Below are 13,101 nucleotides of genomic sequence, written 5' to 3'. Positions count from 1 at the left end.
TAGAAAACAAAGGACAGGTTATATCTAGTAAAAAGAAAACAAACAGGATTGGAAAATCATTGCTAAAAAGGATGCTTTGAGCACTTGAAAATGAATTTACTCACTCAGCAAGGTTAAACAGCCACTGAACCCTCTATTGCTACAAACTGCTTTTGTAATGGGAGAGGGGGCTCCATGACACAGGAGCATGGGATAGTGGAGACAAAACCTTGAGGAATGGACCCAGCCCCAGACCCGAGATAGGCTTGAACAGGATTACTTTTGATCTGAGCTGGTCATCAAAGATCATCTTGGCTCCCTTTTCAAATACATCATATGTTTGTTTAGTCAATAACTGAGTAAATACGAACCTTGTTTTCCTGTGGTTCTTTGTAGGTCCTGTAAAAACATGGTAGGTTTTTACAGAAGTCAACTTTTACCCAATTTATCAAGGCTGAACTACTAGTGCCTTCCCTAGATCAGTTCTCATCTGCCAAAACAAACCCTGCCAGGACTATTTGTACCTCAGCCACCCTTCAGTCCTTGCCACTCGTTCACATTTTAGCTGACTTGGTTTTGTATCCTCTGCTGATCTGCAACCGTGAGTAATAAAAGGTAGATGTTTGGCATCTTTCAAGCCCTATTTTTTTCTTCTGCATGGCTTGTTCTTTTCTCTTGAATTTTCTGACTTTCTCCTTTCTTTGGACTTAAATGATAATAAGGAAATGCAGACCACCTTGCAACACCAATGTCAAGGTTCTGTATGAATCTTTCTCACACACACCTTTCTCCCCTTACTTGTGAGAGGCATGGCTCTTAAAATTCTCTCTTAATACTGTGAAAGTCAGACTACTTGAGTGGCCGATCATGACAGATAACAAAGGATGACAGTTTCTTTCAGTGTGTTTCTAGGGGCAGCCTGACACACTGCTCGGTGACCAGACTTTCTGGAAATCACAGTAATGTGGGGAGTAGGTGGGTAACTCGATGGGAAATTCATGGTGGCAATGTCAACATGTCACTTCACCTACCATCTTGAAACCATTATTTGTGAGCAGACCCCAGGTCTTCTGTTCCTATTACTCACTAGTCAGGCTGCCTGGACTTCGCCTCACAGAAAGATAATCACTAGAGGCTTATGTTATATTTTTCAGTTGTACTCAACAACCTCCAAAGGCTTTACACAGGTGACTCTAACATAAAAGATTTTCTATTTCCTCTTTGCAGAAATCTAAACCCCGACCTGTATCGATCAAGTGACTTAGATGGTTTAGAAGAAATTAAACATTGTTTGCTGGCATGCAATTTAGACAGAGCTGCATTTTTAGACTTTGACACATTTATTTTCCTAATGTACACAAAAATTCTTTTGGATTAAACAACCGAAATCTGCAGTTCTAATGCTATTAGAAACTATGGCATCCTCTAATCTATTTAAGCATTACGTAGAGATTTATCTGACAGATCCTGTGCAGATATTTGTCTGGACCGAATTTGCAAAGATGTAATCTGTCTTTAAGTTCATTCCTCTCTCTCTCTCTCTCTCTCTCTCTCTGCTCTCTCTCTCTCTCTCTCTCTCTCTCTCTCTCTGTCTCTGTCTCTCTCTCTCTGAATGAAAGTAAATTCATTGAATTAGCATAGCTATTCTTATTTTATTTTAACTACCACTTTCTTGAAGTTAATTTCAAATAAAAACTAATAATTAAGTCAAAAATCTAATATTTAAAACTTTTTGTTATCGGACATTATGCTAATTGCAATTTTGCTACTAATTACTAACAGGTGAATTTTATCTATTTTAGTCTATCAAATAATGTGTTTATGCATTTTAAGTTACTATTTTATATTCATTATATTTCTTACTCATCTGTGCCTATTCATATGCTTTATGACAATACATACTTCACATAACTGAGATGTTAGTGCACACACAACTGGTTGTTATTTTTAAGCATCTTTATACCTGCTGTTGGTTAGATCAATGTTGTGTTTATTGGCATATCTCCATTGCACCAGGTTTAATAAAGACAATATTATTCAAACATTAATTTATCATGCACTTTGAACATATCTACCTCCATGCCCCCTAGTAAGTATTTTGAATCCCCGGTAGTGGGTTTCTCCACGAAAGCAATAAGCTAAATCAAGCTGAATTAATAAGACCAGGTTTAATCTGAGCAAAGCATTCCTGGGTAATCTCGGGGGAAGAAGAGAAATCATGTGGTAGGTCTATGGACCAGAGCTTAAGCAGCCTGTAGGTGCAGTCTTGAGCAGCTCAGGAGGGCAAGGTTTAGAGAGGGAGGAGGGGGACTGAGGTGGAGTTTCCAGCAGGAACACCTCCTTTATTACCATATCCCCTTCACCTACTGCAATCTCCTTTCCTCCCCAAGACCCTCATTTATACGTGGTTTTGTGTATCAGAAAATCTAGGGTCCAGAAATGAGATAAAATATGAATATATAGTAATTTCATTAGTCTATTTCTGGGCTTTTGCTTTTTTTATATCTGTGGGAATTTTTAGTTGTTTATAAATTCTGGATATCATCTGGGCAGTGGTGGTGTATACCTTTATTCCCAGCACTCGGGAAGCAGAGGCAGGTGGATCTCTGTGAGTTCAAGGCCCGCCTGGGCTACAGAGTGAGTTCCAGGAAAGGAGCAAAGCTACACAGCAAAGCAAACCCTGTCTCAAAAAACAAAAACAAAACAAAACAAAATTCTGGATATCAGTATCCTGTCACAGGTATAGTAAGCAACTGTAGCTGAAAGTTTTCCTGTGTCCCACTGGTCCATAGCCACTCAGACCCAAGTAAACACACAGAGGCTTATGTTAATTAAAACTGCAGCCATTAGCTCAAGCTTCCTACTGACTAGCTTTTACATTTAAACTCAGCCCATTTTTGTTAATGTATATGTTGTCATGTGTTCCGTGGCTTTACCTGTGTATCATTACATGCTGCTCCCTGGACGGCAGGCTGGTGTCTCCTGAATCTGCCTTCCTCTTCCCATAATTCTCCTCCTCTGCTTGCCTGCCTATGCTTCCTGCCTGGCTACTGGCCAATAAGCACTTTATTTATCAACCAATCAGAGCAATACGTATTCACAGCATACAGAACATCCCACAGCAATCATCGAGACTTTCATTCATTCTGTAGTCTGTGTGTTCACTGAATGAATTGATTTCTTTGGTGTGTAGAAACTCTTCAACTTATTTCCTGAGCTGTTGGGAGTCCTTTTCAGAAAACCTTACCTACCTCACAAAGTGTTTTCTTTTCTGTTTCTCTCTAGTAGTTTCAGAGTGTCTGGTCTTGAAGGTATTTGGCAGATTTTGAATTGACTTTTGTACAGAGGGAGAGAATGTTATCCGGCTTCATTCTTCCATGCATGCCGTCTTTCACCAAACTCTCTCCTTAGAGTCCATGACAGTAGGTCAGCAGTTTTCAGATTTATGGCTGCCCTGTTCCTCATGGTGCTGGGCTGGGACTTCTGTTTGGGGCATTACTTGTAGTGTTTTAATTCCTGATATTGTTTCACTGGTAGGGCTGGCAGTGTTCAAGGAGGACAGGGGTTTTGTAAGGTTGAGGCATCCTTTTACCCCACTGGACTTCAGGCATAGCTCAGCAATTATAACCTCCCAGATAGCTTCAAGGCACCAGGCGTGAGCGTCACTTCTGCTTCAAGAGCAGAACTCTATGGAAAGAGCCACACCTGGTAGATAGGTCCACAATGAAAACATAGTAACAGCTAGTTAAAAACAAGCAACTCTCTCAACTCAGATGACAAGGGCAAATAAAGGAAGGGGGCTGGCAAGAGGAGGGCTGGACAGGAGACAGACAAGAAAGACTAATAATTCATATTTGAGGAACGGAAAAATTAGAAGAAGAGAGAAAAGTCAAAAGCAGTGGGGGAACAGTAAAGATGAGAATGGAGGTAAGTCAGATCCAGCCAGAAGGAGAATGAAAAAGAAAAGAGTAAGCAAATACAAACAGAAAACCTAAAATAATCCTACCACTCAGGATGCTGAGGCAGGAGATGCCACCACATTCACAACTCCAGAGAGAGGGAGAGAGAGAGACAGACAGAGACAGAGACACAGAGAGATAGACAGAGAGACAGACACACACAGAGAGACAGAGACACAGAGAGACAGAGACAGAGAGACACACACAGAGAGGCAGAGAGAGAGACACACAGAGAGAGAGACAGAGACAGAGAGAGACAGACATACAGAGAGAGAGAGAGAGAGAGAGAGAGAGAGAGAGAGCATATTACAGGATGTGGTCTGTACATAGTCCTGTAAGATCCAAGCCCCTGTACCAGTAATGGGAGGCCAGGAGATGGAAGGGAATGGAAGGAGCCATAGGCACATCTGATGTGCTTTATTCACTGGCTCTTGGGGCTGTTCGGAGGTATAGGCACAGACCAACAGAGACAGGCAGGTAGACTGTCAAATGGTAGGGAGACGATGAAAGCTCAGGCCTCTTTCCTTAAGGACACGTTTATACAGAATCACATAAAAGTATCTCTTTTGCAAGGAATGGTTGTATAACAGTATATATTACTGTCTGCAGATCCCTGGTGTCATCGATTTTGTGCTCACTTATTAACATCCTGCACTGTTTGTCTTGGCTCATACTATATCAATATCTGTGCTATGTTGTCTAAAGATAAACTGGCCCCTTTGACCCTGTGTACCCTACAGGTCTCTCACATGGGCACAGTTTCCAGGCTTGGCTCTGCAGTCCACCTCAAGCCATGGGCCAAACCAGATACCCATATCACAGAGCATTGCTGCATTCTGATTCAAAGTTTTCCCTCTCTAGCTAGAAATATTCTGTAGGACAGATGATAGAATACGGTGCCGTGGCACTTCCTCTGAACTCCCAGGATAAGCCATGCAGGGAGGGATCTTTGCCTCCGGAATGGCCTAACCTCCAGCTCACTAAGATTCTTGCTAAAGTGGCTTTTTGTCAGCCCTCTGTGAGAATTTCCTAGCACTGCCCCATGCCCTCCCATAACCAGTTCCCACCCCTGTGGCTGGCTCTCCCTCTCTCTCTCTCTCTCTCTCTCTCTCTCTCTCTCTCTCTCTCTCTCTCTCTCTCCCTCTCCCTCTCCCTCTCCCTCTCCCTCTCTCTCCCTCCCTCCCTCCTTCCCATCTCTGCCTCTATCTCTATCCATGTGAGCGTGTGTGTGTGTGTGTGTGTGTGTGTGTGTTTATGTGTGTTTGTGTGTGTATGTGTGTGTATGTGTGTGTGTGTGTGTGTGTGTGTGTTTATGTGTGTTTGTGTGTGTATGTGTGTGTATGTGTGTGTATGTGTGTTTGTGTGTGTGTGTGTGTGTGTGTCCGTCCCTCCACCTCTCCTTAACATGCACTGCTGTTAAAAGCACAGTACAAATATTGAGGCTTTCTCTGTTTTGAGCTGTGGTTCCAGCCCCCAGCAGTAACACTCACCCTTCACTGAAGCTGAGCCCTCTGAAACAGACTCTGGAGTCTCCTTCTGTTCGGCTTTCTGAAATGTGTTTTTCCCTTGCTATGGAAACTAGTGTTTTCCTACCATGACCTACATCACAGATGGAGGCTCTGCCACTGCCCCTGGGTTATCCCGTGGAGAGCTCATCAGCACGTTCCTGTGTTGCTCACCACATCCCACTCACGTTCTTTTTTTACTTTACATCGTTACTACAAACACTGGTTAGGATGTGAGCAGAGGGACCTTTAACCACTGTTAGTGGGAGTGCAAGCTTACAAGATGAACCAGCTCTGCTCCTCTTGCGCACATACCCAAGAGAGTCTACACACTGTCACAGAGATACAGATTCATTCTATAGACAACACATTCATGTGTTACCTGAAATTTGAGGGAAGTCTACCAAAATCATTCATGTTACTGGGAACATCAGAGTCCCCTCTCGGGCGTCTTTTTCTTAATAGTAAGTTTAAGAACAGACAGAAATGTAAACCAAAGGACAATTTTATTTAAATGAATTTAAAAGGAAAACCTCCATGGCAGGCAAGCTGGAAACCTCAGCAGTAGCTTGGATGAGGGAGACAGAGAAGAGGAAGGGGAAGGCATGCCATTTCAGTTGAGATAGTACAGAGGTCAGCCACTTGGTGGACAAGCAGCCCCCTGGTAGGGTGGGAGATTGAGAGGTGGGTGAAAAGGCCCACCATACCAGAGAAAGCATACTTACCTCTGCCTAATGTCTGAAAGTGAAAGACAAAAAAAGAAGAAAAAAGAAAAGCTGAGCAAACCCAACAGAAACTCAGGGTAGCTTATAGGGACTGACCACAGAGCTGGAATTCTGGGAAGGAAAAGTACATTACCTCAGTAAAAGGCCAACTGTTCCTCCTATCTCTTAAGCATGGTTTAAAGTAAGTGTGTCTTCTTAGGGGGTCCCATCGCCAGGTCATGGCACTGACCAACTGTAATTTTAGATCTCCACCCAGGTCAGAGATTTCTTTCTGTCGACCAGAAGGAACTTGTTTCCCTTAATGAGCCTTTACTGATACTATTATTAATTTTCTATTTACAATAACAAAGAAAAGGACACAGCCTCAATATATAGCTACTGATGAATGGATAATGAAATTGTGGTACATCTGTACAGTGGAATTCTAATCAGCTGTAAAGAAAATAGAATGAGGGTTGGAGAGATGGTTCAGCAGTTACGAGCACTGACTGCTTTTCCAGAGGTCCTGAGTTCAATTCCCCCAACCACATGGTGGCTCACAACCATCCATAATGAGATCTGGTGCCCTCTTTTGGCCTGCAGGCAAACACACAGCCAGAACACTGTATACATAATAAACAAACAAATAAACAAACAAACAAACAAGTAAATATTTAAAAAATAAAATGGAATGATAGAATTTGAAGGAAAATGGATGAAGCTGAGAAGTATTATATTAAGTGAGCTAACTCAGGCTCACTGAGATGAATTGTCACATAGTCTCTATCACACACAGATCCTAGCTTCCAGCTTTTATATATGTGCAGTTATATGGGAATATGAATATAAGTCATGCAAGTGGTAAAGAGACAATAAAAGGGGAAAAGCTTTTAAGAAAGGAAGACATCTGGGGTAATAAAACATTTATGACATGTAAGAAAAATGAAGGTGGGCATCTGCAGGGACGGGGGTGGGGAGATCTGGAGGAGTGTGGGAGTATGTACAAATATGTACAAAAATGCCATATGGATACATGGTGCTTTGTATCATAAAATAAAAAAAATATGCTATATTTTTATTTTAAATTCTTCTGCTGAAAAGTATAATATCACAATAAACATTTTCATACAATATTTGGGACTATACAAGAATGATGTTTCTAAGGACCATGGATTTTAGCCAGGCAAAAAAATATTAGAAATGGTCTCTCAGATGCCAAGTCTCAGAAATACTCCACGGAGACAGCAGGTTATCCATACTCTAGGAAAAGAAGAATAGAAGCATCGTCCTTAACAGAATTTCTTATTTTCATAACAAAAGTACACATAATAAAAATATAATATACAAAGAAACTCATTAGTTGCAAACGTGGTCTCTGTACCCAAATTGTCTTTTGTCAAGTCTTTCTAAGTTGAGCAGCTGGACAACCTTGAAGGATTTGGTTGTATTCTCTGTGCCCTCTTTTCTCATCTTTGTGTAGATTAAGATGTTGATGTAACCAACCGTCTTATTAAATAAGAAACACAGAAACAATGTAAAAGAGAAAGCCGAGAGGTCAGAGCTCAGAGCTAAAATCTCACCCTTCCTCCTGCTGTCCCAGCTTCGCGAAAGAGAGCTACTTCCTGTCTGTAAATCCATTTTCCAGTCATTCTGCCTTCTCATTGGTTGTAAACCCAAACACGTGACTGCCTCGTCACTGTCTGAATGTACAGCCCCCTAGGTCTTAAAGGCATATGTCTCCAATGCTGGCTGTATCCCTGAACACACAGAGATCTATGGGATTAAAGGCGTGTGCCACCACCGCCACACTCTGTCTATGGCTCCAATAGCTCTGACCCCTGGGCAACTTTATTTATTAACATACAATCAAAATCACATTTCAGTACAATTAGAACACCACCACATTTCCCCTTTTCTATTTTAATAAAAAGAAAAAAAAGCAAAAGGTTATAACTAACAAAAGAAAAACTATATACAAAAGTACAACAACTATATATAATATATACAAGTAATAAATACCTAAATAGGTATTTGACAAATCAGAGAAAATAATTCCATTATCTATCCTATTTTGGAAAATCCAAGATGTATCTAATGCACTTTCTATCCTAATTAATTTTCAACTATAACTAACTAATCTTCAACCATAACTAACTAATCTTCAACTCCCTCAGAGACCCAAGAAGGGAATAATATTAGCTAACAAAAATAAAAAACAGGAAGTGCATGCAAGCAACTTCCAAAAAGTTTGTGAGTTGATAGAAACAGCCAGCTGCCTGGGCAGTCACCTGAGGTTTCTCTGCAGTGTTGGGGCATCATCTTCAGCCTATAGGCTTAGTGTATCAGACAGACTCATTTGTGAAGTAGGATGTACACAAGGTCAACAGTTCAACCTCACATTGGGTGAGAGCAGTCCATGTACCAGAAACACCTGAATTCCACTAGTGTCCTGTCATGATTCAGGATTTTAAATTCTGGAAATTGTTGACAGTTTTTAAATTCAGCTGTCCATTCTTCTTGGCTGTGTATATATGGCTTCATCTCAGCATCCCCTTCTTCTCCACATCTGTCTATTAAATGCCAGTCTACTTTCGAGAGGCATGAACTTTCAGCTGCTGTTCCATTGCACAACAGAAGCCATCGGCCCTCTGCCTGTTAAGCTGCCTTTGAAGAAAAGGGCACCGTACCTTTTCCGGATGCGAAGGCCACTTCAGGGATGGAGCCATATTGTCCTGGCCTCAGAAGATGCCTTTTGATAAAGCCATAACCACACTTGTTTTGGCAAGAATCAGTAGTCCCTTGTTTCGTGTTCTGTCTGTCCATTTTGTCCTGTTGATTCAAGGATACTTTGTTGTCCAGTGGCTAACTTTTGCCACAATGAAAGTTGACTCCATATGCAGTTTCTTCAATGCCCATATTTTCTCTGAAGTAGATTGGTACTGCCAGGAGCTGACATGTCTCAAAAAAGGAAAATTTTCTAAGTTATTAAAACATTTTAAATGCCATATTCTGTAGATCTTTGAAGGGTTTGAAGATGACCTGTCTAAAACATCTCTGCTCAATTTTTAAAGCATATCTAATATGACTACAAGTTCTATTGTAATGTCTAACTGCTAACTTTCATTTCTTTATATCCTAATAGTTGGTAATAATAACATTCAAGGATCAGAAATTTGTATTACATTGTTAAATGAATGGTATAAATACAATTAGAAATATACATATAGCATTTCCTAACAATATCAGTTTCAAATTTGTATACAATATAAAACAATTCAATCCAATGTAAAGTATTAGTAATTGTCTTTTTCTTTTCTTTCTTTTTTTTTTAAACAAGAACCTTAAATCTAATCTCCTTTGCTAAGCCTTTTTCCTAACCCTTGACAATAACTTGTAACCAATCCCCCTAAATACTGAAAATTATCCCAGACCCAAAACCCATTAAAAAGACCAAAAAACCACCCGCCCCACACCACCTCTTTGGGAATGTGGGCGTCGTATTCTTAAAATTGCTTCCTGCTGGGTATGGGCGAAGTTTTCTTTATCCTGAAAGAAAAATTTTAGGTTAATTGTCAAATTCTAGGAAAGGTAACTATATCCTTCATTATCCAGTCTATGTATAATGCCAAAGTTCAGGGTTTATCTCAAGTCCTTATTCAAGTAGTCTTTGAGACTGGATCATCTCAGCTAGTCATCTCAAAATTGCTCTGAGCACCTTGAAGTTCAAAGCTGATCTGTAGATGATGTTTGTCAGTTCAGTGATATTATTATTGTCCACGTGGAATTGTTGTTGTTGTGGGGCCCCATCTTCTTTCTGGAGACTTCAGTTGATGTTAGGCCTGGCCGTGATTTCCTGCAGAAAACTGATAAGAGACTCGAACACAAAAACATATATATGCGAAGCAGACGCAGGTAGGCCTGTGGCAGTGGCCCACGGAGGTAGACGGGTCCGGCGGCAGTGCCCGACAGGGACATTTAGGCCCGGTGGCAGCTGGTGGAGACATTCAGGCCCAGGGATGGCCCACAGAGGTGGACAAGCCCTGCGGCGGAGATAAGCAGACGGAGGTGGACAGGACCGGCGGCGGTTGCCGACAGAGACATTCAGGCCCGACGGCGGCCCACAGAAGTAGACAGGCCATGCGGCAGAGACAGGTGGACACAGGTCGGCGACTCGAGGAGGTGGAAGGGCCCGGTGACAGCAGCCCGCAGGGACATACAGGCCCAGCGGCAGCCAGCAGAGACATACAGGCCCGGTGGCAGCCCGTAGAGGTGGATGTGCCCGGCACCAGTGACAAGCATAGGTAGGCAGGCCCGTGGTGGCAGCCAGCAGAGACATACAGGCCCGTTGGTGGTCCGCAGAGGCAGACAGACCCAGCGGCAGCTGACAGGGACATACAGCCCCAGCAGCGGAGACAAGTGGACTCAGGTGGGTCTGTGGCGGTGGGCCACAGGGGTGGACAGGCCCGGGGACCGAGAGGGGCGGACACAGCTTGGAACGGGGACGCCCCTGGCCCCAACACCTGGGGAGGGGGCTATCTCCGTGGGTCAGAACCAGGGCGAGTCTGGACACTCTGTCTGGGGACAACCCAGGACCCAACTGCTGATCCTGTGAAACCCAACAACTTGGAGGTGTTGGTGAGACTACCCTGCTCAGCTGAAACCCATCTGGGAGAGGATTCAGATGCCTACAGTTTGAAGTCTGAAGAAACAAGATCAGCTGAGGAGTTGACAAATGAACAAAACGTGACCTGGGAACACAGAAGAAGGCGCTACCCAGTCACCAAACCAGATCACCAGAATCATAAGTATATAATTCACTGACTGAAATCAGCTGTCCCTGAAGAAACAGCCCAATAGTACCAATTTAACCAAGAACCCCTACTAAACCAAGACTAAAAATTAGAACAAGAGAGGCACTCTCAGACACAGACACCACCTGCACCACACAGAGGAAAAGATGAGTAGACGCCAGTCCAAAAATACAGGCAAAAACATAAAGACCTATATGGCAACATCAGAACCTAGTGATTCTACACCTGCAAGACCTAAACATACCATGACAGAAGAAACAGAAGAGATCAACCCTAAAAATGACTTTAAGAAGATGATAGAGGCCCTTAAAGAAGAAATAAAACATTCCCTCAATGAGGAAATAAAAACTTTCCTTAAAGAGGAAATGAAAAACTACCTTAAAGAGGAAATAAAAACTTTCCTTAAAGAGGAAATGAAAAACTCTCTTAAAGAGGAAATAAAAACTTCCCTTAAAGAGGAAATGAAAAACTCCATTAAAGAGGAAATAAAAAACTCCCTTAAAGAAATGGAAGAAAAAACGAACAAAAAATGGGAAGAAACCAAATCAAGCCAAGAAAAAGCAATTAAACAGATGAAAGAAACATTCCAAGATCTGAAAAATGAATTTGAGACAATAAAGAAAACACATGCTGAGGGAATGCTGGAAATAGAAATCCTGACAAAACGAACAGGAACTACAGAAACAAACATAACCAACCGATTGCTAGAGATGGAACAGAGAATCTCTGACACTGAAGACACGATAGAGAAAATAGATTTGTTAGTCAAAGAAAACACTAAAGACAAAAAAGTCGTAACACAAAACGTCCAGGAAATTTGGGACACCATGAAAAGACCAAACCTAAGAATAATAGGGATAGAAGAAGGAGAAGAATACCAACTCAAAGGCACAGAAAATATATTCAACAAAATCATAGAAGAAAACTTTCCTAACCTAAAGAAAGAAATACATATGAAGATACAAGAAGCTTACAGAACACCGAATAGGCTGGATCTAAAAAAAAAAGTCCCCTCGCCACATAATAATCAAAACACTAAACACACAGAACAAAGAAAAAATATTAAAAGCCGCAAAGGAAAAAGACCAAGTAACATATAAAGGTAAACCCATCAGAATAACACCAGACTACTCAATAGAGACTATGAAAGCTAGAAGATCATGGACAAATCTCATGCAGACACTAAGAGACCACGGATGCCAACCCAGACTATTATACCCAGCAAAACTCTTAATCACCATAGGCGGAGTAAACAAAATATTCCAGGATAAAACCAGATTTAATCAATACCTGTCTACAAACCCAGTCCTACAGAAAGCACTAGAAGGGAAAATTCAACCCAAAGAAGCTAAACACATCCATGAAAAATCAAGCAATAGATAATCCCACACCAACATACACCACAGAAGAAACAAGCTGTTGTAGCTATCCTAATATCTAGAGAAAAAGGATGTTTCAAAAGAGAAGAAGTCTTGTGGCAATGCCTCAGTGGTCCAGGTAACTACCAGAATTCGGAAAAGTTGGTAGAACTTGGGATTGACTGGGAGGCCAAAGATTTAAAAAGCAGAAGATTCTCTCAAGACACAAGTTGTGTCATAATAGTGTGTTTTGTGTGTGTGAATGAGAATTTGTAAATGTTGAATTCTAGGCTTCGACAATCATTGTCAGTGCAGATTAAGCTGCAAGTATTTATGCTTTAAAACTTAAATTATAAAGCTAGTTACGTCTTTCTAACAACTAGTTTTAATGTTTATGAGCATATTTTACCTACATTACCTTTTCAGGATGTTGAGAAAGATGCAACACAAGCACAGGCTGGAGGCTGGGGGCTAGATGGTTTTGAGGAAGAGGTCTTGGTGGACTCTTTCATAGAGCAAAGGGAAGCAATGCCTTCTGGGAAATGAGCTAAGTTTTAATCTAGTCTTTAAGATTAGAAGTCAAAAACAAAAATATTAAGGAAAGGAAAACCTAATTGATCTTTGAAGTATTGTTATGTGGAATTGAGTGGGATTTTTGAGGCCTTTCTTCCAGAAAACAAGGACTTGGTTGTCAGGCCTATATTAGGCCTAAACCTTGGTGCCATGTAGTTGTACTTAAATCATTTCAATGGAAAGTGTCTTAGTGATTGGAACTTTTTGTGCAG

The 13,101-nt window shown here is 41.4% G+C and overlaps 1 protein-coding gene across 3 annotated transcripts in view; it reads left to right on the top strand.

Annotated features, from left to right (window-relative positions):
• Positions 1 to 441: 441 nt before the first annotated feature.
• The window catches only part of LOC102912997 (amine sulfotransferase-like), a 34,596-nt gene continuing 21,936 nt past the window's right edge, over positions 442 to 13,101 (top strand). Inside the window, exons 1-2 of one of the 3 annotated variants that reach the window (XM_076552447.1) lie at positions 530 to 594; positions 3,265 to 3,405. The gene's annotated coding sequence lies outside the window, so the exon portion shown is untranslated. Of the gene's footprint in view, positions 595 to 3,264; positions 3,406 to 13,101 lie in introns of all 3 variants that reach the window. The other 2 variants (XM_006984326.4, XM_006984327.4) reach the window with 2 other exon arrangements.

This window comes from Peromyscus maniculatus, chromosome 16, assembly GCF_049852395.1.
Source record: "Peromyscus maniculatus bairdii isolate BWxNUB_F1_BW_parent chromosome 16, HU_Pman_BW_mat_3.1, whole genome shotgun sequence".
Lineage (NCBI taxonomy): Eukaryota > Metazoa > Chordata > Mammalia > Rodentia > Cricetidae > Peromyscus > Peromyscus maniculatus.
This window is presented reverse-complemented; position numbering and strand designations above follow the sequence as displayed.